The sequence below is a fragment of the Mobula birostris genome, chromosome 12 (assembly GCF_030028105.1).
Source record: "Mobula birostris isolate sMobBir1 chromosome 12, sMobBir1.hap1, whole genome shotgun sequence".
In the NCBI taxonomy this organism is placed as follows: domain Eukaryota; kingdom Metazoa; phylum Chordata; class Chondrichthyes; order Myliobatiformes; family Myliobatidae; genus Mobula; species Mobula birostris.
The window spans coordinates 71710369-71734225 of record NC_092381.1 but is presented as its reverse complement, the minus strand read 5'-3'; the positions used below and the strand labels follow the sequence as shown (position 1 = coordinate 71734225).

General features: G+C 39.3%; 1 protein-coding gene across 6 annotated transcripts in view; it reads left to right on the top strand.

The window, feature by feature from the left end:
- The window catches only part of ssbp3a (single stranded DNA binding protein 3a), a 176661-nt gene that overhangs the window by 25245 nt on the left and 127559 nt on the right, over positions 1–23857 (top strand). The window lies entirely within an intron of this gene.

Below are 23857 nucleotides of genomic sequence, written 5' to 3'. Positions count from 1 at the left end.
AATACGTGGTGTATGCATCTTGTACATTGCAGTCTGACTTGGGAATCGAGTGTGCCACCTTAGCTTGGTGCCTGAGTGTATTTCAGTGTGGTGGTAGGTTGTTAAGGAGAAGAAAGTGATTGTTGAAAATGGAGCCGTATCCAAGGTGGTGGTAAATTTGCATCTTCAGGCAGCTTCCTGTTCTGGTAAGGCTGTTACCACTAGATTGTTCTGCAAGTCATGGCTCTCTTGGGTTGTTCATTCCATCCTGCTGACATATGCAACTATTTGGTACTTGATCTGTCATCTGGTTCTTCTTTCTCTAAAAGGGTAGCAGTGGGGCCATAAGAGTGGCCAAGGGAATTGAATTGAATACCACTTCACAATATGTTTTATTTCAGCTCCAGCTTTGTAACCTTAAATGTTGTTGTTAAATTCTTCCTCAATAAATGCACCTGTTTTGAGAAATTTTATTCTGGAGATTCTAAACTGTGATGCCAATAAACCTATAACTTTGGAGGATGTTTTGGGTGTGCTACAGAAATGTTACCACTTTATCTGCAGGTGTATTTCTCCTTTTATGCATGTCTGGCCTCACCACACAGCCCTACCTGGTTGACCAACTATCTCAAGTGAACCTAAAAAGACCTCACAACCCTATCTTGCAGAAGAGAATGGTTGATCCCATTAATTCTTCCAAGTATCTGTCCCTCATCCAGCATGTCATAAATTGGATTATCTCATCAAACAGAAACATTTAAGAGTTTCCTGATCAGAAATTGGCTGCCCACGTTTCTCACATTTCAACAGTGGCTATTCTTCAAAGGCACATTGGTGTTTGTGAGGTGCTTTAGGATGATGAGGTCAAAGAAGTACTCACTAGTCTACTGTTCTCTGAATTTTCCTGTCTCCGGGAATTCTATACTGTGATCTGATTGCTTTATTTTGTACTTGGCTTTCCTGCTGGTTGTCACTTTGGATCGTTTTAAACTTTTTAATTTCTGTGAAGTTACATTTAATGTCAACTTCCATTGTTTCTGTAATATTAGGATGTAGATTTGTTCTGATGACAAGTTATAGACCTGAAACATTGACTTTGTTTGATCTGCTGCAGTTGTTGGCTAACCTGTGTCTTGTATGTTTTAAGGTTTTTGAGCCTTTGTAGTCTTGAATTCCTCTCCTGGAAGAGGGGTGTTGCATATGGGTTAATTTTCAGGGACACAAGAATTGTATTGGATCTGTACACTTCTCTTTGCCACTGGCTCAAACTCCCCAGGTCCTACCCTGATATAGGTTTATATCCAAGAGAAAGAACATTGGGAGGAAAATAAAATATTTTTTGTATGTTTGTGAGCTGGAGTGGTACAACTCTTATTAAGATAACTAATTATAAATCTTTGCAGTGTTTAGTTTCATAAAATGTGGGAATAAATTAATACATGCTATAACATCTCATGAAATTGAGTATAAATGATCTTGTGCTGCAGCAGCTGGTGTCAACAGAATTTATTTTTTTAAAGCAGAGAATAATTAGCAGAACACAAGGAATCTTGGGCTATTTGATTTTTTTCCCTTTTGAATTACATTTTGGAAAATGATAAAAATGGTTATTCGCCCCAAAAAGAGTCAAGGTAATACATTGCCAGCAGTAGCATATCTGCACTGCAATAGGCTGGAATACCCCACCAGCCTCCGGGTCCAACATATTATTCTCCGTAACTTCCGCCACCTCCAACGGGATCCCACCACTAAGCACATCTTTCCCTCCCCCCCCCTCTCTGCATTCCACAGGGATCGCTCCCTACACAACTTCCTTGTCCATTCGTCCCCCCCATCCCTCCCCACTGATCTCCCTCCTGGCACTTATCTGTGTAAGCGGAACAAGTGCTACACATGCCCTTGCACTTCCTCCCTTACCACCATTCAGGGCCCCAAACAATCCTTCCAGGTGAGGCAACACTTCACCTGTGAGTCGACTGGGATGATATACTGCGTCCGGTGCTCCCGATGTGGCCTTTTATATATTGGCAAGACCTGACGCAGACTGGGAGACCGCTTTGCTGAACATCTACGCTCTGTCCGCCAGAGAAAGCAGGATCTCCCAGTGGCCACACATTTTAATTCCACATCCCATTCCCATTCTGACATGTCTATCCACGGCCTCCTCTACTGTAAAGATGAAGCCACACTCAGGTTGGAGGAACAACACCTTATATTCCGTCTGGGTAGCCTCCAACCTGATGGCATGAACATCGACTTCTCTAACTTCTGCTAAGGTCCCACCTCCCCCTCGTACCCCATCTGTTACTTATTTTTATGCACATATTCTTTCTCTCACTCTCCTTTTTCTCCCTCTGTCCCTCTGAATATACCTCTTGCCCATCCTCTGGCTCCCCCCCCCCCGTCTTTTTTCCCGGACCTCCTGTCCCATGATCCTCTCGTATCCCCTTTTGCCTATCACCTGTCCAGCTCTTGGCTCCATCCCTCCCCCTCCTGTCTTCTCCTATCATTTTGGATCTCCCCCTCCCCCTCCAACTTTCAAATCCCTTACTCACTCTTCCTTCAGTTAGTCCTGACGAAGGGTCTCGGCCTGAAACGTCGACTGCACCTCTTCCTACAGATGCTGCTTGGCCTGCTGCGTTCACCAGCAACTTTGATGTGTGTTGCTGGAATATCTGATCTGCTTTTCTCAGGGCTGCACAAGGAAACAACTGCAGGTAAAATTTTAGGGTTGCATTGTTTGAATTACAAAATTTTCCCCTAACAAAATTGACAAATTTCTATCTAAATATTTGAAATGCATCAGGGGAGGGGGGTGGTGATCGTGGAGAAAGGAGGTAAACAAGTCAACACAATTTCCCCCTCCCCCCCCATATAGTGAGTTTTGGAAATCATTGTAGGTTACAAAAGTAAGTATTTTTGGCAATTATTGTTTCATTGGCATTCTGTAATTTAATAGATTATAGGAGTGAGCAGATGAGTCCAGTACATACCAATTCCTAAATTTTATATCACTTATGATTGAAATAACCATGATAGAAGAGTTAATCAATTTGTATAACTTTGTATTTTTACCAAAGGGAAAGTTTCTAGCAGGCTTAATTGTGGTGTGTCATGTGTGGAAAAACACATGGATAGTTCTGATAAAATTGGCGTGGCAAACAGTAAGCAACCAGAGCAAAGTGAATCATGCAATAGGCTGGGGGAACTCAGCAGGCCAGGCAGCATCTGTGGAAAAGAGTAAGCAGTCAATGTTTTGGGCCGAGACCCTTCATCAGGGAAAGCAGTTGAGGAGTAGATTATTTAAAAGGTGGGGGGGAGGGGGAGAGAAATAGCAGCATCCACAGATTTTCTCTAGTTTGTGAGAGGAAAGTGAATGTTCACAATTTCACAATTTGGGAGCCGGTGGCTGTTCCACCTTTATTTTCTGACATCATTGCTCTTCAGTTTAGATTCATGGCTGACATCTCTTTAACAGTTTGTTATAGGCAAGACTCCAAGTTTTGTGTTTGGATTTTATTTTGTGCTTGCTTGCTTGTTGAATGTCATGTGACCAATACAGCAAAGGAAAATTTTGGACAGAAAAACTATATGCTAGTTTTGAGTTTAACTTGCAGTTGACCAGGGCGGAGCTGCTTGTCAGTTATCTTGTGCATTTCATGTTGAATTTTCACCACTTGAGTTCTGGCCATTTATGAACTAGCCATTTTTTTATTGGAAATGCATTCAAATTAATTTAAATCCACATTATTTATCTGTTTTCTTCACCATAAAGTGAGTAATATAAACCATTTCTTGTCTTTAATATGTGGTGCTCAGATATGTCCCAGTTAACTGTGATATTTTTTCAAGGCATTAATTTCTAATCTGAATGAAGGTATTTCTGAGTTTTTTTAAAACAGCATGTTTGTTACATGAACACTCAATCTACCTAATTCCAACAATGTATAATTCTAATATGTTGATATGAGAGGGTTAGATGTGAAACGGAGCATTCTCTTAGTAGCTACATCATTACGAACCATTGGATTAAATGACCAAAGAAACTTTAGCTATTGACTGTTTTCAATGAAAGCAAGTACATTATTTTGGGTGGTGTGTGATTATTCCACTGCCCCAAATTGATTGCTCTTTTTAATGTATTTTCCAAGAGTAATATAGATGTGAATGTAGGGGAAATCTTGACTTAAATCTATTGTAGAACTTGCCATATTGAAACAAAGCAAAAAATTATGTTTTAAATCATAACTTAAGCTTATTTGTGGCAATGCTTTTTAAATAATGAAGTAATATTAAAATTATAGTGAGTTGTAATGTTGAAAATGTTGCTGAAAGTAGGCTTTAATGAGTGGTAATATGAGAATGATCAGGAAATTTTGAAATATCTTGGTGGAGTGATAAGTATTAATCAGGATGCCATTAAGAACCTTTCTATTCTTTGAAAACTGCAGTTTGATTTCTATTCATATGAGAAGTTCTAAGAAATCTTGACTGGCAGATTTGACAATGTTCTGCAATGTCAGTTTAATTTGACTTTCTGGAGTGAGTCTAGAAAAAAACAATTGCTCAAAGGTGCTTTAGCTTATCCATGACTGGTATTTTGATGGTTCCGTGTCATTGTGCTTGGGGGGTGGGGGGAGAGATGCACTGGTAGATTGGTAATGTAGAATACTGCAAGACCGACTCACTGGTTCATTGGCAAGACTGGTGGGGGAGCTGTGTTGCCTTGGGTGTTACACGGAACAGGCCCACTTGTTGTAGCCACCTGGGAGAAAAGACACCAGAGGCGACATGAGAGAGAGCAGAAGCCTCTGGGGGTGCTGGAATTCATTCTGGTTTGGGGGGGGGGGCTAACCCCTCCCATTGTTGCTGCACTCCAGTGTTCATTCGATGGAAGACAAACTGGATTGTGTGCGTCTGTAGCCACACTAACACATGATGTGAAACGTGGCTCCAGGATGACATCTCACACACCACCAATCTACAGGTCATACCACTTAGGGACTTAGGCTATATTATTCTTTTGTGATTGTATGTTTTCCTGCTATTGTAATTACATGCTCTGTGTGTGTGACTGTTGGTACTGTGTTTTGGACCTTGGCCCCAGAGGAATTATGTTTCGTTTGGTTATATTCATGTGTATGGTTGAATGACAATTAAATGTGAACTTGAGAATTTTTATGCCCTGGAATATATGATGCATTGGTTAGCTGAGAAGATGTAATATTTATCTGGGGGAGAAAGAAAGCCAATTGTGTTGATGCTGAACCACACTGAGTTAGTGAACAGATTCTGGCAGCTCTTTGCAGCTCCCTTTGTTTCACTGAGGAGCATTTCAATTTGGGTTGGTAGTTTCAGTGCATGCAACAAGTTATTACACATCTGAGATAAAGTCGTACATTTTGATTTGCTCTCACTGTTATCCAACTATAAATATGCTGTTGGATGGAGGGGGGATGTGGCGGTTGGGGAAGGTAATGGTGAATGGGTAACTCTACTCTGATATGAGAAATTTTTTCAAATTTCTTTTAGCGTTGAAGTCTGCTCTTTTCAGTCTCTCTATGCAGCCATCGATGGCTTTGCAGACTTTGTGATTTGAACTAGTCAAATGAGTGTTTCCATGAGTTTATCTGTACTCTGGATGTTGCTGGTGGTAGGTAACTGCTTGAGGAGGCATCTGAGCTACGAAAGTTGAATGCTGTTTCACCACTGCAAGCGGGTATTTTGTGGTTGGTTCTAGTTTCGTGAGGTGAAAGAGCATGACCAAAAATGAGGTCTCCCTGGTTAAATGAGACATGTTATGATCAAGGGCATTTGCAGCAAACTGGTTACAATTGGGAACAGGTTTGATCTTATTTTCTTATAGGGGGAAGCGTCATCAGTGCATACAGCACACAACTGGGCCCTTCAGCCCAACTCGTCCGTAAAACCAAGGTGCCTCGTTGGTCACATTTGCCTGCATCTTGGATCTTATTCCAGTTGATTTGTGATTTATCCAGTTGAGATGGCTGATGTAGTCTTGATTGAACAGACAGTTCATCATTTTTGATCCTGTATTTGTAATTTTTTTTTGTCCTTGTTAAGCAAAAAAACTATCCTGGTCTTGGGTCTGAATTATAAATCAGGAGCATCTTCTACTTGTGGGAAAACTACTGGGTTCCACAGTTGTCCATAATTGTTTATAGTTATAGGGAGTATCTGTACCTTTAATCATTTCTCTGCATCTACTTTTTAAGTTCTGTTTAAAATTTTGGTTAATCTGGTTGTAGTCCTTCCAAGATTAGTGACCATTTATACGTGGAGTTATCTAATGGCACTCCTGATGTAGTCCATAAGGGTTTGTGAAGCTGCTTCTGCTTTCATTCTGCTCTTCTGGTTCTAAAGTCAAGGATTCTGTTGTTTTTTTTTCATTTACTGCCTGTGCTTGATCAAAATATTGTATCTGTGAATATGCTGTCCTTAATCTCACTGTTTTTAGCAAGTTAAAACTTTTTCTTTGCTTTGTATTGAATGACCTCTTGCTGATTTGTTCAAATATCATCTATCATCTTTTGTCCTCTTCCTTAATTAATCCTCATAGTGTATTCCCTTCTACGCTAGTATACCACTGCACTTGTCTTCTTGGCAAAATTGGGTATGTTATTTGTGTCACTAATGTTGATAGTTAATGATAGAGAACTTTATGGAATGCCTCTAGTCACTTCCTTTTAGTTTAGTATCAAGTTATTATCCTTGCTCTTCTGCCACCTTGTCAGTCATCCAGCCAGTGCAAGCCATTTACCATGGATGCTGCAATTTCAAATGTACGTAAGCTACTTGTGTAGTACCTTGTTAGCCCTGCAGACTTTGCGAATGGGTTATGGAGAGCTGTGGTTACTCGGCCTAAACCCATCATACCAAGCTGACTTCATAGTGGAAAAAGCATAGAAATGCACTCAAAAGTGGTTTTAAAAGAGAGTTTAAAAACTACTGATCAAATTGTGCATTTATTTTTCATGAGAAACGGACATTGCAGGGGTTAACCAAACTCCCTCTTTGTTTTCTTTGATCCAGCTGCTTTTCAATATCAAGGTTGGCAGAGCTAAGTGAGCACAGTTGGAAGTCGTGATGCCATCTAATATAAACAGAATAATTTGCTACTCTCTTTAAACCCAACTGCTCACTTCTTCCTGCCCTCTTTACGGTAATAAATTTGCCTACCTTCTCAAAGCAGAACTGTGTCCAGTCATAATTTTTGGTGTTGGGTTCTGCTGCTAGAACTGGGGGCGCTGATTACAATGATACAACTTCAGGGGAAGCAGTCTCAAATGCTTGTGTAAAATAGATTTCTGAAACATTAACTCAGATACTCTCATGATTTTAAAATGAAGTTATGATAGCAATGTTCTCATCACTAATTTCCACACGTCTGTACTGAGAGTATGCTGACTCAGGTTTTTTTTTAGCCCTTTCAAATTTTTTTTGAATTCAATTCTTGGTAGCACATGATTCAGGGAAGGTGAAACAATGTGAGAATTGTATCTGACTTTTAGATACTGTAATTAAAAAGGAAACAGGTGAATAAATCATGGCCCTTAACATAATTTGTGTGTTTTGAAATTGCAGATGTATGGGAAGCAGATTTTCTAACTTCAAGATAAGTACTATACATTATATTAGATCAATATGTTAATTACCAATTAATCAACAAAGAGCTTTCAGAGAGCATTGTGAACTGCACAGACTAAGAATGTGAGACATAAAGCACCGAAAGAGTTCTTTTAGTTTAGTGGCAATGTCAGATATGAATAGTATTTTTGGATTAACTTTTGTAACTAATTATCTTCTAGAATGTTGCTAACAACTGGAAGAAAGCAGTTGACTGATTGGCCTTTACAGAAGGCCAAGGAGGGCTTGTGCTCAAAATTTCAAGATCAATATCTTGGAATATACTGTACTGCAAATATAAGCGATGTGTAGATCTTGTATTGAAAGCCTTAAAGAATGACAATTACTCTTTTTACTGAAAACAGAAGTTTTGAGTTTGCTTGTTGATAGTTTCGTCATTGAGAATATAATCTTGACATTTCCCTCCAGAAGTGCATGATTTTTCTCAGAAATAGCAGATAGAATTTGCTTGCTATTTTCCTGATGTGTAATTGCTTGACTGTTCAGCAGTGCAAATACGAGGAAGTTATTTCAAATTTCTTTTGTGCTGCAGTAGTAATGGTGCATTTCAGCAGCCTGCATGTTATTTGCCTACTAGTGTTTAATCTTTTCGTGCAAGTGTGAGGTTAAGAGCTTTGCTGACAATTATGAATGTGATAATAGATCTGATGTTGTAAGCATGTGCTCAACATATTCTTGACAAACAATCACGCTTGTAGAGCCAAATGTTTTCTGCTTTATTATTTAATATCATATCTGCTTTGTATCTGTGACTTGTAAATGGTTTTCTTTTTATGCTTTTATACTGTAGTCCTTAATTCATTAATGATTCATTGAACTTGATGCTCTAACTGCAAAATAGTTTGCACTAAGAAGGTTGTGAGCTTTTTACAGCTGTGCAGAGATAATGTGTTTAGGGTGGGTGATTTGGGCAATGGTAGCTGCCCATGTGATAATGTGTTTAGGGTGGGTGATTTGGGCAATGGTAGCTGCGATTTATTTTAAATTTTCAATGGTTGATTTTTATGAAGGCACAGGAGAGACTGGGGCCCTGCTGCTAGGAAATTGAATTTCCATGATCACATGCTATCTAGTTCAGATAAAGGGTCTTGACCCATTTCTCTTGGATGCTGCCTGATTGGCTGCGTTGGTCAGTTTTTTTTCCCCAGATTTTAGTGTGTGCAGCGTCTTGACTCCACAGCCAATCTGTGCGAGGATGTGGCTACAGAACAGTACAGCTGAAATCCAACTGTTTTGGAATAACAGCCATAAATTTACCATCTCAAAAATGGAGATTCACCCTTTCTAATTGTTCAGAAAAAAAATGTGTGGAGAGGCAAGCACAGCCAGTACAGTTCTTTACAGTTTGCTTAGTCCAACTGATAAAAGGCCAATATAATTGTTTTGGTGGGAAGCATATTTCTATTATAATGATCCTGAATTTTCAACATTGTTCTGAGGTAATTAATTACAAAACAAAAGATATTGGCAATTTCTCCTGATTAAGGGTTCAAATCAAGCTGACAGCTCTTAAAATGTGTAACATGGAGACACAAATGGTGTTGTCTTTGGATGTGGGTGTTTTTATTTATGTGCAGAGAAAGTCTGAGAGGATGAAGTAAAGGTGTCTGTGGAATAGAAGAGATAGAAATGGTTAAAACAGGTGGAAATCTAGGAAGGGCTGAACAGAGTATAGAATATAATTTGTGTAAGAATTGAAAACAAAATATTTTGAAAATGTGAAACACTGGCATCTACTGCCGATAGCATTAGGCAGTTGAAGTGGAGAAATGCTATTTGAGAACCGTGAAAGGAATAAACTTTTGAACATTTATAGATTTGGTGGGATTTATTTATAGGCTTTAATCATAGTTTTAGATGAGTATCTGAGCTTGATGTCAGATGGGCCATAGGTCAGAACTTCTGTACAAGGAGGATGGCCTTGTGGCACAGTTAATTACCAGTTAGAAGTGTGAAATATTCTAAAAATTAGTGAATTACAAGAAAAGAGGAACAAATGGTTTGGGCTTAGATCTGCTTCAATGCACCACAGAATCAAAACCTATTATGAAGAAGTTGCTTTTGATTATCAGGAAATTGTTAAATGACTATAATCATTTTATATAGAAGCAGGAAACCAGATCTCTAAAACCTAGAGTTTAAAAAAAAATGTTTATCTTATTTGGGCTGCACAACCTTTGAAACATTAATGCTTAAACTGAGATATGAAAAGGCAGGTGTCTGATCGGTGCTGGGCTCAGGGAAAGCTTTGAGGTTTATCAACTTTAACTTGCAGTTGAGACTGCAACACCTGGAGAATTCTTCTGCGATGGTTACATTACTTAAGTGTATTTGTTTTAGTCAGAGCATCATTTAATTTTTGCTGCTGTACTTTTGCATTTCATTGCACCCACCCACCGTTCAGCCCCTAAAGAAGGACGTGGGTATGCAATGACTGCAGATCCCTTGATGAACTGTTGTTTTGCAGCTGCTGTGCTGGGCAGCAACCGTGTCTGTTTCTTATTATAGAGATTTTGGTTCCAAATCAACTGTTGAGTTTAATCTTATGCAGTGCCAGAAATTTGGTATAATGTAGGTGACTTGTTCTTGCTATTTAATGCAACAATTCAGCTTTTCAAAGCCTACCTCCTATGGCTTGCTGTTACAACTTTTAAGTTAATTTTGTGAGGGCATCTTTTGTCCTGTGCTGTGTACTTTAATGTAAAGGCATTATAAAATTGAGAATAGATAATTTTCAATGGGTGGATTAAAATTATCTATACTGTACACCTGTGTTGTTGTGATCATGATTAACTCTTATTCTGGGATAAAACTTGATTATCTTGATGTGAGCCAGCACTACAGATCTAAAGTGACACAAAGGTGAGAATATCTGGAAATCTAAAGCAACACACACTGAATGCTGGAGGAACTCAGCAGGCTAGGCAGCATCTATGGAAAAGAGTAAACCTGATGAAGGATCTACTCAAAACGTCCACTGTTTACTCTTTTCCATAGATGCTGCCTGACCTGCCAAGTTCTAAAGTGAATCATTGTTTTTTGGAAATGATCACAAGTGCTTCAGAGTGTGTAAAGATGAGATATGTATCCAGCTTGATGGGATATATAGAACTGGGAATCTGAAATAAATTACAAAACAGCAGGAAGCTTACACATGTTTCTCTGCACACTGACTGATAACCTTTACCCTGTTGGTTTCTTCAAATTCATTTTTGAGCTCTAGTTGGTCAGAAGTGCTCAAGTTAGCATAAGTTTGAGAAATCAATCTGCAAGCTGTCAATCTTCAAATTGTGGTATTTAAGAGTAAATGAAAGGGAGTGACAGTTTCACTCTGAACACAAGATTTTGTAGATGCTGAAAATCTTGAACAACATACAAGTGCAAGAGGAACTCAGCCATTCAAGCAGCATCTTGGGAAGGAGGGGGGAGGGTGGGATATAAGCAGTCAATGTTTCATACTAAACACAAAATACTCTGCAGATGCTGGGGTCAAAGCAACACTCACAACACGCTGGAGGAACCCAGCAGGTCGGGCAGCGTCCGTGGAAACGGATCAGTCAATGTTTTGGGCCTGAACCCTTCGTCAGGACTGAAGAGGGAAGGAGCAGAGGCCCTATAAAGAAGGTGGGGGGAGGGTGGGAAGGAGAAGGCTGGTAGGTTCCAGGTGAAACACCTCATATACCGTCTAGGTAGTCTCCAGTCCCTTGGTATGAACATAGAATTCTCCAACTTCCGGTAATTCCCTCCCCCTCCCTTCCCCTATCCCTATGTCACTCTGTCCCCACCCTCAGCTGCCTATCACCTCCCTCATGGTTCCGCCTCCTTCTACTACCCATTGTGTTTTCCCCTATTCTTTCTTCACATTCCTGCCTATCACCTTCCTGCCTCCCCTCTCCCACCCCTTTATCTTTCCCCTTACTGGTTTTTCACCTGGAACCTATCAGCCTTCTCCTTCCCACCCTCCCCCCACCTTCTTTATAGGGCCTCTGCCCCTTCCCTCTACAGTCCTGACAAAGGGTTCCGGCCCGAAACGTCGACCGATCTTTTCCACGGATGCTGCCCGACCTGCTGAGTTCCTCCAGCATGTTATGAATGTTGGAATGTTTCATACTGTGATCCTTCATCAGGACTGGAGGCCAGTCCTCATGAATGATCTCAGTCTGAAACACCAAATGTGTATTCCCCTCTGTGGATGCCCCCTGACCTGCTGAATTTCTCTAGCATATTGTATGTACGTCACTCTGCCTGTTATCCAGAGACAGCGTGCTGGGCTTTGCACACTGACGTGGTAGGAAAAGGGTTTGTGTCTTTGCAATCTATAGTTGTAGCACTTGGTCACAATATTGAGCTTGTATAATAATTCTGTGGCTGTAATGTGTAATTGCAGGTCATGGCAAGTTGTATTTCTTTTGTGGCTAGGGGCAGGTTTGGAGAATTGAGTATCAAAGGAATTGTAGAGATTGATTAAACCTTGTGGAATTAGGTGGACCTGAATCAAAATATTTGGTGTGCTTGGGTCTAATAGCATTTAACTGCTCTTAAGAACCGGTCATTTGATTGGTTATCACTGCTTTGCAGAACGTGATGGAGCAAGATCCCTCCTTGCAAAATTATTCAAACTGTGCAGGGTTAGTTGGAGTGGCAGTGGACAGCAATCTTGAGGTCTTGCCAGAGATGTTTGATTGGGTTAAGATTAGGAATCTGACTGAGCTATTCAAGGATATCAAGTTTCTTCATTTGAATCCACTCCATGGTTGCTCTGGCAGTGTGCTTTGGGTTGTTGTCCTGCTAAAAGACGAATTTCCTTACTAGTTTAAGCTTTCAAACAGAGGCCGGCAGATTTTTATCCAGGATCTTGTATTTAGCAGCATTCATGTTCTGATCAATTCTGACCGGATTTCCAGTCCCTGTTGCTGAAAGGCGACCTTATGTCATGATGCTACCTTCACCATTCTTTACAGTAGGGATGGTGTTATCTCGCTGACACACTGTACAGTGTATTAGATTGATTCCACATGTGTTGAGGCAATAAATTTCCACGTTAGTCTCATCTGGCCACAAGACCTTCTTGCACATCATTACAGTATCTTCTAAGTTACATTTTGCAAAATCTTTATGAGCAAGGATATGCTTTTTTTATTTTAGCCAGGGCATCTTTCTTGCCAGTGTTCCATAAATGCCCTTTTTGTGCAAGGCCCTGGAGATTGTGAGCCATGAACTTCATCTCCAGTTGCAGACACTGACTTCTGCCGCTCACTCAGTGACTGTTGGGGTCATAGTAACCACTCTTACAAATGCCATTTTTTGTTGACTATGTTTAGAGGGGTGGCAGTGTGGCTGTAGTTTTTTCAGCTTTTTTCAAGATGAACTGCACTGAGCTCTGAGATCTGTTCCGTACCTTAGAAGTGGTCTTGTATCCTTCCCCAGATGTAGGCTTCTTGAATATCATTTCCCTGACTCGTCTTGAATGCTCTATTATCTTCATTTTGGTTTGGTCTGTTGAAAATCTACCATACTATTGGACCTTGTTCTCATGGGTTATCTATTCTCATGAATTAATTGAAAACAGGTGATCCTCCAATTTTCTACATTAATAAATTGGGTGAATTAGTAAGGTAATACTTGTATATTACATCTGAGGAAAGTCAATATAGTAATTACAAAGGGGGTGAATACTTCCATTTCACAATTTTGGTTTTTTCATTTTTAGTTACTGGTTTTGGAATTCTTTTGATTTGATAAGATGCACAATGTTTTGTAGATTAGCTTAAAAACACCTTACTTCAATACATTTTGAATTTAGAAAATGAGACAGTAAAATGTGAAAACAGTTGTGGGGGCTGATTACATTTTCAAGGCACTGTACATTCCTTACTGAAGCGTAAGAAATGAGTAAGATTTCAGTTATTTACTGTTCCTTCCCCACTCTTGATCCTGATTTGTGAGCACAACACTTAATATTTTGGGTTCTAGAAAGCAGCAGATTGGGTTCATCTTTACCTTTTTGAGTTGAACTATCCACAGCATGTTAATTTGGAAACTGCCTTAATGCCAATCAGAATATTTATTGCTTTCTATTATAAGTTAACTTTCTCTCCAACTGCTTACTCAAAAATTAATTAACCCTTATTTTTTCTCTTAAACTATTCTAGTAGTTAATGCTTCCTTGCTGGGCTGTTCAGCACACATGCTGAGATTGGGTCAGCAGAGTGTGAATGACTAACATAATACTATACAGGTACTTGTATCATACTTGTAGCCCTATATTTTCTGGTCAGGGTCATAGAAGTGGAGTCTGTGGTTGATGTGTCCCCTCCCTTTCTTCATTACTCTTCACCAAAACCCAATATATGCAAGTCAGTTATACCACGTAATTACTAAACCCTGCTGTGTTGTCTTCTGGCAATTCAAAGCAAGTACAATGGCAAACAGGATGAGTAGCTTTAGTCTTGCAAGCTATCTCTGTCTAATTATAAGGCACGTGAGTGATTCTGAGCAAAATGATAATTTTAAATGAGATCCTATTGAAATAGGTCACAATTGCACAAATTTCTGCATTGTATTTGTAAAAACTTGGTAAATTGTTTGTAAAATGCAGATATGCTGTAAAAGGGATCACTTTTCAGCACCATACGAAGTTTTTACAGAGCATCTGCTGCTGACATAGAGCTGGCTGTAAGAAAGTGGTTGCTGCTGATTTACCTAGGATGAAGTTGTAGATGTGCTATCTTTCTGGGCCAGCCTCTGTAGTTTGCAGGGGATTGATGTTGTTCCTCTTTATTCCGAGTGTTTTTATTTGTGCGAGGGACTCCAGTATTTATTACTGGTTGGTTGCTTGGAGAAGGATATCTTGGGAGTGAGCAAAGAGTTCATGATAAAGAGGGCTGCTCCAGAGGAGCTGGCTTGTTGCACAAGAAGCTGGAGCTGATGGCTTGCTGCATTGTGGGGTTGAGCTGATGGCATATAAAGTGTCATGAACAACACGTTTGGGGAGACTATAACAACAGTACTTTTATTCAAGCTGTAGTGCAAAAGTCTAATGCTTAACCTCAATTTTTGGATTGGAAAGAAATATATTATTGGCAGTTGAAAATGATATTTTTGGTAAGCTGTTTTTAGACACATTTTTGAAAGCCCAATGCTTTTTCTTGAATGGATGCATTGTCTTTAATGGTATTATTAACATAACTCAATAGAATGGGTTTTGACAACAATGATTTTGTGGTCAGTATTTTTTTTCCCTAAGGTCTATGAAGATAACATTGAGCAGTTTTACATTTCTGAACAGATAGAATAAATAGTTCTTAAACTGTAGTTTTTGGTGAAATCCCAGCATTAGTATAGACTTATTCTTGTATACCAAATCCTATATATTAATTTGACCTTGGGTGTTAAAGCATTCCTCAGTACTTCCAAAGCCAGATTGTGAAGGATTCTGAGAAATGTAGCATTTGAATAGTGTTGAAGATGCACGTTGGTGTTAAAGATGAACTTGTACATATTTGGGACCTTTTCATGTCCTTGGTGTTTTCAAAGTACTACATAATGAATTTTCTCCCAGTGTAGTCCTTGCAGTGAAATGTGGTGATCCATTTGTGTACATCAAGTTTGTACAAACAGATGAAATTTAACCTGATTGTGATACTAAGTTAGAGGTAGATGTTGGCTAGGACATTTTTGGTAAAACCTAAATTAACATGTATTACAGATAATATCCATTAACCATAAACTGAATTTCTATTTTTGATTGTAATTTCATGACTTTGAAAAGGTGCTCCCATCAAAAGCATTTTGGAAACTAACAGCTCATAATGTTAGAAGTAACATTTTCGTTGGTTAATGGGAAGAAGATGGATACAGGTTTTCATTTCATTGGTTGATAAAAATGTAGTAAGTATTGTGCCCTACAGATTGGTGCTGGGACCTTGTCTTTATGGGTGGGGGGTGGTGTTGGGGAAGGATAATTTTCTAAATGTTGATTCTGAGATGCAGATGGATCTAGGTTTCTTGGTACATTATAGAATGGACAAGGATGTAGACAGAAAGTAAATAGGAAATTAATTTTTTTTATGGTCAGAATCAGTTTTATGATCACTGGTGTGTGTTGTGAAACTTGTTGGCATAATTGTAAAGAAAAAGTAGGATGATCATGCTTCATTTAAAAGGGGGATTAAAAGAGTATCTGTACATTGGTCTCCTTGTTTGAGGAAGGATGTTGAAAGCTGTTCAGAGAAGGTTTAGGTTGCTTGCCCTGAAGTTTGGATAAGCTAGGGTTGTATTTGCTGGAAGTTAGAAGAATAAGAGATTGAAACTTGAGATGGAAGGATTTTGACATGGAGGTGGAGAGGATATTTTCTCTGTGGGCAGATCTACAATTATGTGTTATCCATTTAAGGTGGTTTTTCATTCCTGAGTTTTCATGAGCTCATGGAATTCTCCCTCAAACGGCAATGGAGACAGAGTTTTTGTAACAGAGAGACCTATCTTTGATATTAAGTTAAAAGGTTTCAGAGGTAGGTGGGAATGTGGAATTTAGTTTGCAATCAGATTAGTCATGATCTTATTAAATGGTGGAGAAGGCTTGACAGGCTGTAAGGTCAATTTCTGCTCCCAATTGGTGTGTTTATTTGAAACAATCCCTTTTGTGTTCAGTATATAAGGTGTACGATAAACGTGCAATTCACAAGTTTTATTATACCTGTACATAATTATTGCAAAATTTATATGATGTGAAAATATCTTTCGCCTGTTTAAAACTGATGCCCAAATTTTAGAGTCCGGAACTGCCGATTGTTTTTGTGCTGAGACTGTTTTCATTATTCAGCAGTTTATTCATGGTGGACTGTGGTAGGAATATACTTATCCTGGAAAAGTAGAGCTCAGGAAAAGATCAGTGAGGCTTATCTGATCAATGCTGTAGTTGCAAAGTCACCTGGATAAAGAAGTAGGCAAAGGGAAAGTTCCAGCAGTGACAGCAGTTCAGGAAGTTCTCAGATACATTAACTAATGCTATGTGGGAAAATACATCTTTCCATAAGATGTTAGGGGTCAGTGCAGTGGTTATTATGGGGAAAACCTTTGAAGAGAAAAAACCTTGGTGGGGGGGCAACTGAGCTTTGTGGAGAAAATGAAAATAATTGGGTATCTCTGAAAATTGGCAAAGACTTGATGAACAGTGAGTGATTCCTTCAGATTACCTGTCAGCAGATTTGAGGCTCAGTTCTTTTACAGTCCAATGCATAATAGGTTGTGCATATGTACAGGTACTAGTTTGTTCATGCTGTTTAGGTGTAATTCCATTGCATAAGCATAGATCTCAAGTAAATTCTGTTAACATGCCTTAAATCTGCAAGGCTTATAGGGCAAAGTCTTTTTGCTAGAGTAGCTGGCAGAGGTATTGACTTTAAAATCTATTTGGTTTATAGTAGGGTTGTATCTAGCTGAGGGATCCAAAAGAAGGGAGTAGCTTGTGCAAGAACAACTTCGACAAAGCTAGCACTTTGTTTGGTTGTGCCATGTAGATGAGAATTGCAGGACAGCCATACATGAAAACTTGCCTATTGGATCTTCAGCCTAATACTAAATATACCAGCTGAAGTATGATAAAGTAAAGTGCAAGTTGACAACATTCTTGTAGAGCTACAACATTTACCACTGCTTAACCACAAAAAGAGTTGAATCAATCATATCTGGGGTGAGGAAACTCCTAAACTATAAGCGATTGGAGATTCTTTTTTCAATTATTGAGGTAATTCGGTATATAAGGCACCACCCCAAATTAGCTTCACAGTCATTATAATTCAGTGCCTGTTATATCAGAAAAGGTGAACCTTTTAACTGAGGGCTCTTTAATGTGTTATAAAAGCTGCATGAAAAATATTTTACTGAAAACATAAGATCAGCAAAATAAGCTTGCATCATTTTGATCTACTACTACTACTACTACTACTACTACTACTACTACTGAAAGGAGCTTGGATGTACATTATGTGTAATTAAGCAATGTATCACATCCAGCTGTGTTGCAACCCACTCTCCAGGTCGAGAACTTGCTGATTATGTGTTGCATTGGTTTTCAAAATGGGAGCCTCGACTCTTGCATGGATGTAGGATACAGTACTTAAAAGATGGTCACTGTGTCCACTCCCTTAAATAAAGCCGGGTTGGTAGATCAGACGATTGTTAATTTTGGGTTTGTAGGTGAAGCATTTGATTAAAGTCTACCTTCCTGGGGAAGAAATAAAATGGAAAATCACCGATGTATTGGGAAGTTGCCCAGTAGAATTAACAGTATTGTCAGTATCTTGGTAAATTTTAAACACCTGCATTTAAGTAGCAGGGATATGCTGCACTATCCAGGCACCAGTTCTGATGAATAAAAATGTGCTAATTAAAAAAAAATGTTGAGGGCTACAGTTAAAGATTGAAAATTTTGATCACCTATGTAGGTGTATGGGGAAGAAAGGATTTTTTAAAATCTTGCTGGTAGGGGTGCTCACTTTCCATTGATCATGGCAATAGAATTTTATTTTGTTTCACTGCAGTTCATGGAGGATTTGTGGCTGCAGAACTTTGTGCATATTTTCAAGCTTAATGATAGTCTTTTTTTTCTAGAGTAGGTATGTGCAAAAATTTCTCATGACTTATGTTAGTCCCAGCATGTTCTATGTGATTCTGAATTGCAGTTCTTAATTTATTAGGCAGATTCTTGATGTTGCATGAGGGAGTTGTTTATAAGCGTGTAATGCTCTGTGTCAGATATATTTGGTGATATTTTGAATAGGTGACTTTAAAGTAATACATCCAATGAAAGCACAGCTAGAGCAGTTCCTGCATTCTTGTGATATAGAAAACACTGAACAATTATTGCATTTATCTTTTCTGACCAGAAGATTTTGATGTCAGAAATGGTGTACTGCTTTGGATGAAGTCATCAATATTTAATGCCTTGTTCCAGAACCTAGTCCTGAAGCTAGAAATGGGTTTTCTCTCAACCTCAGAATTGAGCAATTGCAACTTTGACACTCAAATGGAATAAATAATGGGGATGACAAACTGATTTAGACAGTTTCACCTGACTTGTCTTTTCTCTAAAGTCCACCGTATTCAAAACATTTGCAAATATAATAAAATATATTCATGTTGTCAGTCACATGTTGTCAGATGTATCATTCTGTTTGCTTATAAGATAAATATTTGTCAACATATCAAACTTTTTTTTCAATTACATCCCATGAATGACAAGTTGAAGGAGCTTTTAAACAGTTTCTCGTTTTTCTGTGCCAGGGCAAAAGAACTGTATCTGTGACTTTTCCCTATAAAGCTTATGCAACAGCTTTGCCAAGCTTAAGTGTGAACCTCTGTATCTAAGCCTGGACATCAGGAAAATGAATTGAATTGACTTTATTACTTATATCCTTCATATACATGAGGAGTAAAAATCTTTACGTTATGTCTCCGTCTAAATGTGCATTGTGCAATTTATAGTAATTTATAATAAATAGTATGTACAACAGACCAGGCGATATATCCTGGAAATACAACTGTATCAGCATGAATTAATCAGTCTGATGGGAAGCTGTCTTTAGGTCCTGGCTTTTATCCTGTGGTACTGTTTCCTGGATGGTAGCAGCTGGAACAGTTTGTGGTTGGGGTGACTCGGGTCCTCAATGATCCTTCGGGCCCTTTGCACACACCTGTCTTTGTAAATGCCCTAGTAAGAAGTTCACATCTACAGATGTGCTGGGCTGTCTGCACCACTCTCTGCAGAGACCTGTGATTGAGGGAAGTACATTTCCCATACCAGGCAGTGATGCAGCCAGTCAGGATGCTTTCAATTGTACCCCTGTAGAAAGTCCTTAGGATTTGGGGGCCCATACGAAACATCTTCAGCCTTCTGATTCAGTTTCCGGCACTCATTTCTGGACAGATCCTGGTATGAAACCTAGCAGCAGAATTAGGCCGTTTGGCCCATCAAGTCTGTTTCATCATTTCACCATAGCTGATTTATTATCCCTCTGAACCGCATTCTCCTTTGACACCCTGATGAACCAAGAGCCCATCAACCTCTAATTTAAATATACTCAATGACTTGATTCCACTGCCATCCATGACAATGAATTCAACAGGTTCACCACCCTCTGGCTAAAGAAATTCCTCCTCATCAGGTTCTAAATGAATGCCCCTTTATTCTGAGGCTGTGCCCTCTGCTCCTTGACTTGCCCACTACATTCTCTCCACATCCACTCTATCCTGACCTTTCAATATTTGATAATTTTCATTGAGATTCTTCTTCTCCACTGCCCCCCCCCCCCGCTCTCTCCCCCCCCCCCACTCTGGTAAACTTCTCCAATGAGTACAGGCCCCGATCCACCTTAAATTTCTTTGAAATTTAAGAGACTACTAGACAGGTATATGGAGGGACTTAAGGTGGGGTGGGGTTATATGGGAGGTAGGGTTTAAGGGTCGGCACAACATTGTGGGCCAAAGGGCCTGTACTGTGCTGTACTATGCTATGTTCCTCATGTGTTAATTCTTACATTTCTAGAATAATTCTTGTGAACCACCTTTGGGCCATCTCCAATGCCAGCACATCTTTTCTTGGATAAGGGGCCCAAAGCTGCTCACTATATTCCATCTGCCATTTTTTTTTCCTGCCCATACTCCTCAATTTGACTTGAGTCTTTCTCTAGACTCCCTGATCCCGCTGAAACAAATGGAAAGACACACGTGTTTCAGGTAATCTAAAATGCACCTTTGACCAAGTTGATAACTCTGGAACACGCAGGCCTGTGTTGTGCTTGTGTGCAGGATGAGCCACTGTTTCCTTTTCTAGACTTTATTGGCAAAGCAGATGACAGTTTCTATTGTCCAGTTCTGAAATTAATCCTGACCTGTGAAATATGATATAGCACACTTTACTCTGAAACTGTATCACAGCTTTTAACTAATACCTGTTTCAAAACCTCCTTTCGTGTATTCTTTTTTAAAATTCTTAACTCTATCTTTGAGGCTGTTGATTTGTGCAAATTTGTAGACCAATTGCATCCTAAGCTTGACTTCCTAGCTCTAATTTCTCATAGTGTTTGCTACCAATTGACTTTTATGTCAGAAGCAAAGAGCTTGATTGAAGTTTATGCAAACTTCGAACATTATGCTAACTTGTTGGAAAGATTACATTTGGTGGACTACTTTTTGATACTTCATAGTCTTGATAATGCTGCTATTTAACCACTATTTTAAACGATCTTGTCTATTTTACTGGAGTCCATTTGTGCAGATAGTTCTGCTATTATATTTGTTTCTGTAAATTGGTTATGATGTGATGGATTAGTGGCCATTATTTGCTTTATATGGTACCCATTGGTAGTACTGCAACTGGGAAAATCTGTTTAAATCTGTTCCATGAAGGCAACTACAGTCAGCTGTAAAGCAGCTTTCCGTAGCATGAAGTTTCTCAGGGACGTAAGTATTGCGCTACACCAGTACCACTTGCAAATGAATTGTTCAGTAATCAGTGAATTGCCGGGGGGTGAGGTGCGAGTTCATCGATACCCACACATTAGAGGCAGTCAATAGAGTCAATCAAAGCCAAGTAAGGTTGGTCATAGATGAGTAAGTCCATATTCCAGAATTGAAGGAGAGAGGAATCAAGGGACTGCATGATTAATGCTGAGATAATGAAGCGAGCATAGAAAGAGAATCTTGTAGTTTACTTCCACAGATCCCTGACATCGGCAAGATGGATGAATAAGATGAAGGTGGCACATGAACTATGTCCCTTTATTGACAGAGGCCATAATACACTGTACAAAGCATTAGACTATGGAGTTCTTTATAAATTCTATACACTACATGACAGGAAGGATGTGATAGCATCAGAAAGGATGCAGTGGAGATTGACAAGTATGGTGCTGGGGTTGAAGAACTACAGTTGTGAAGAGAGACTGGCCACCTGGGGTCTAGTCTCTTCTGAAACAAAGATTATAAAGTGTGTAAAAGTTGATGCTTGTATGTGGTCATTTCCCTTAGCAAAGGATCTTACACTAAAGCAATACACAGTTGAAGTCGGAGGTTTACATACACCTTAGCCAAATACATTTAAACTCAGTTTTTCACAATCCCTGACATTTAATCCTAGAAAACATTCCCTGTCTTAGATCAGTTAGGATCGCTACTTTATTTTAAGAATGTGAAATGTCAGAATAATAGTAGAGAGAATGATTTATTTCAGCTTTTATTTCTTTCATCACTTCCCCAGTGGGTCAGAAGTTTACTTACACTTTGTTAGTATTTGGTAGCATTGCCTTTAAATTGTTTAACTTGGGTCAAACGTTTTGGGTAGCCTTCCACAAGCTTCTCACAGTAAGTTGCTGGAATTTTGTTCCGTTCCTCCGGACAGAACTGGTGTAACTGAGTCAGGTTTGTAGGCCTCCTTGATCGCACATACTTTTTCAGTTTTGCCCACAAATTTTTTATTGGATTGAGGGTCAGGGCTTTGTGATGGCCACTCCAATACCTTGACTTTGTTGTCCTTAAGCAATTTTGCCACAACTTTGGAGGTATGCTTGGGGTCATTGTCCATTTGGAAGACCCATTTGTGGCCGAGCTTTAACTTCCTGACTGATGTCTTGAGATGTTGTTTCAATATATCCACATAATTTTCCTTCCTCGTGATGTCATCTGTTCTGTGAAGTGCACCAGTCCCTCCTGCAGCAAAGCACCCCCACAACACGATGCTGCCACCCCCGTGCTTCACGGTTGGGATGGTGTTCTTCGGCTTGCAAGCCTCACCCTTTTTCCTCCAAACATGACGGTGATTATTATGGCCAAACAGTTCAATTTCTGTTTCGTCAGATCAGAGGACATTTCTCCAAAAAGATCTTTGTCCCATGTGTACTTGCAAACTGTAGTCTGGCTTTTTTATGGCTGTTTTGGAGTAGTGGCTTCTTCCTTGCTGAGCAGCCTTTCAGGTTATGTCGATATAGGACTTATTTTACTGTGGATAGAGATACTTGTCTACCTGTTTCCTCCAGCATCTTCACAAGGTCCTTTGCTGTTGTTCTGGGATTGATTTGCAATTTTCACGCCAAAGTACGTTCATCTCTAGGAGACAGAATGCGCCTCCTTCCTGAGCGGTATGACGGCTGCATGGTCCCATGGTGTTTATACTTGCGTACTATTGTTTGTACAGATGAAAGTGGTACCTTCAAGCATTTGGAAATTGCTCCCAAGGATGAACCAGACTTGTGGAGGTCCACTGTTTTTTTTTTCTGAGGTGTTGGCTGATTTCTTTTGATATTTGTTTGTAAGCTTCTTACCCACTGGAATTGTGATATAGTCAATTAAAAGTGAAATAATCTGTCTGTAAACAATTGTAAAAATTACTCGTGTCATGCACAAAGTAGGTGTCCTCAACGTCTTGCCAAAACTATAGTTTGCTAATATGAAATCTGTAGAGTGATTAAACAATGAGTTTTAATGACTTCAACCTAAGTGTACGTAAACTTCTGACTTCAACTGTAAATGTATGATATTTGGTAAAATGATCAGAGGGTTTATTTAGAACTTTCTGCTTGAGGGAAGCAGGAACTCTTTTAACAATTAGATTGAACGAGCTCTGGATATATCATAAGCTATGGTACTGAGAGCTGGAGTTGATCTAAAACTCTCCTCATTTGGTTGGCATGCAGATATCCTATGCATTAAGTTTCTAAGGTTCTGTATTGTGATGGTTACTCTAACTTTTAAAAAAGTAATTAAGTAAGAAGATGGAATGGGGAGTAAAACTGTAGCAGGCTTGGAGTTTGTGGTGTTGTTTTAGAGTACTTATGGAGGAGTGTAAGGCACCATGGTAGCATAGCGGTTACAGCTCAGGGCATCAGAGTTCAATTCTGACGTTATCTGAGGACTCTGTACATCTTCCCTATGGACAGTGTGGGTTTTCTCTAGGTCTTCCGGTTTCCTCCCACAGTCTAAAGACGTACAGGTCATTAGGTTAATTGGTCATTATAAAATTGTCTTATGATATGGGCTATAGCGTTAAATCGAGTGTTGCTGAGTGGTGCGGCCAGAAGGCCCTATTCTGTGCTGTATCTAAGTAAATAAACACTTTACTCTTCTAGAGTTGTATTTTCTAATCTGTGAAAATTATTGGTAGGTTCAGGATTCTTATTTAAGAATTGTATCACTATAGCTACCACTCTGCAGA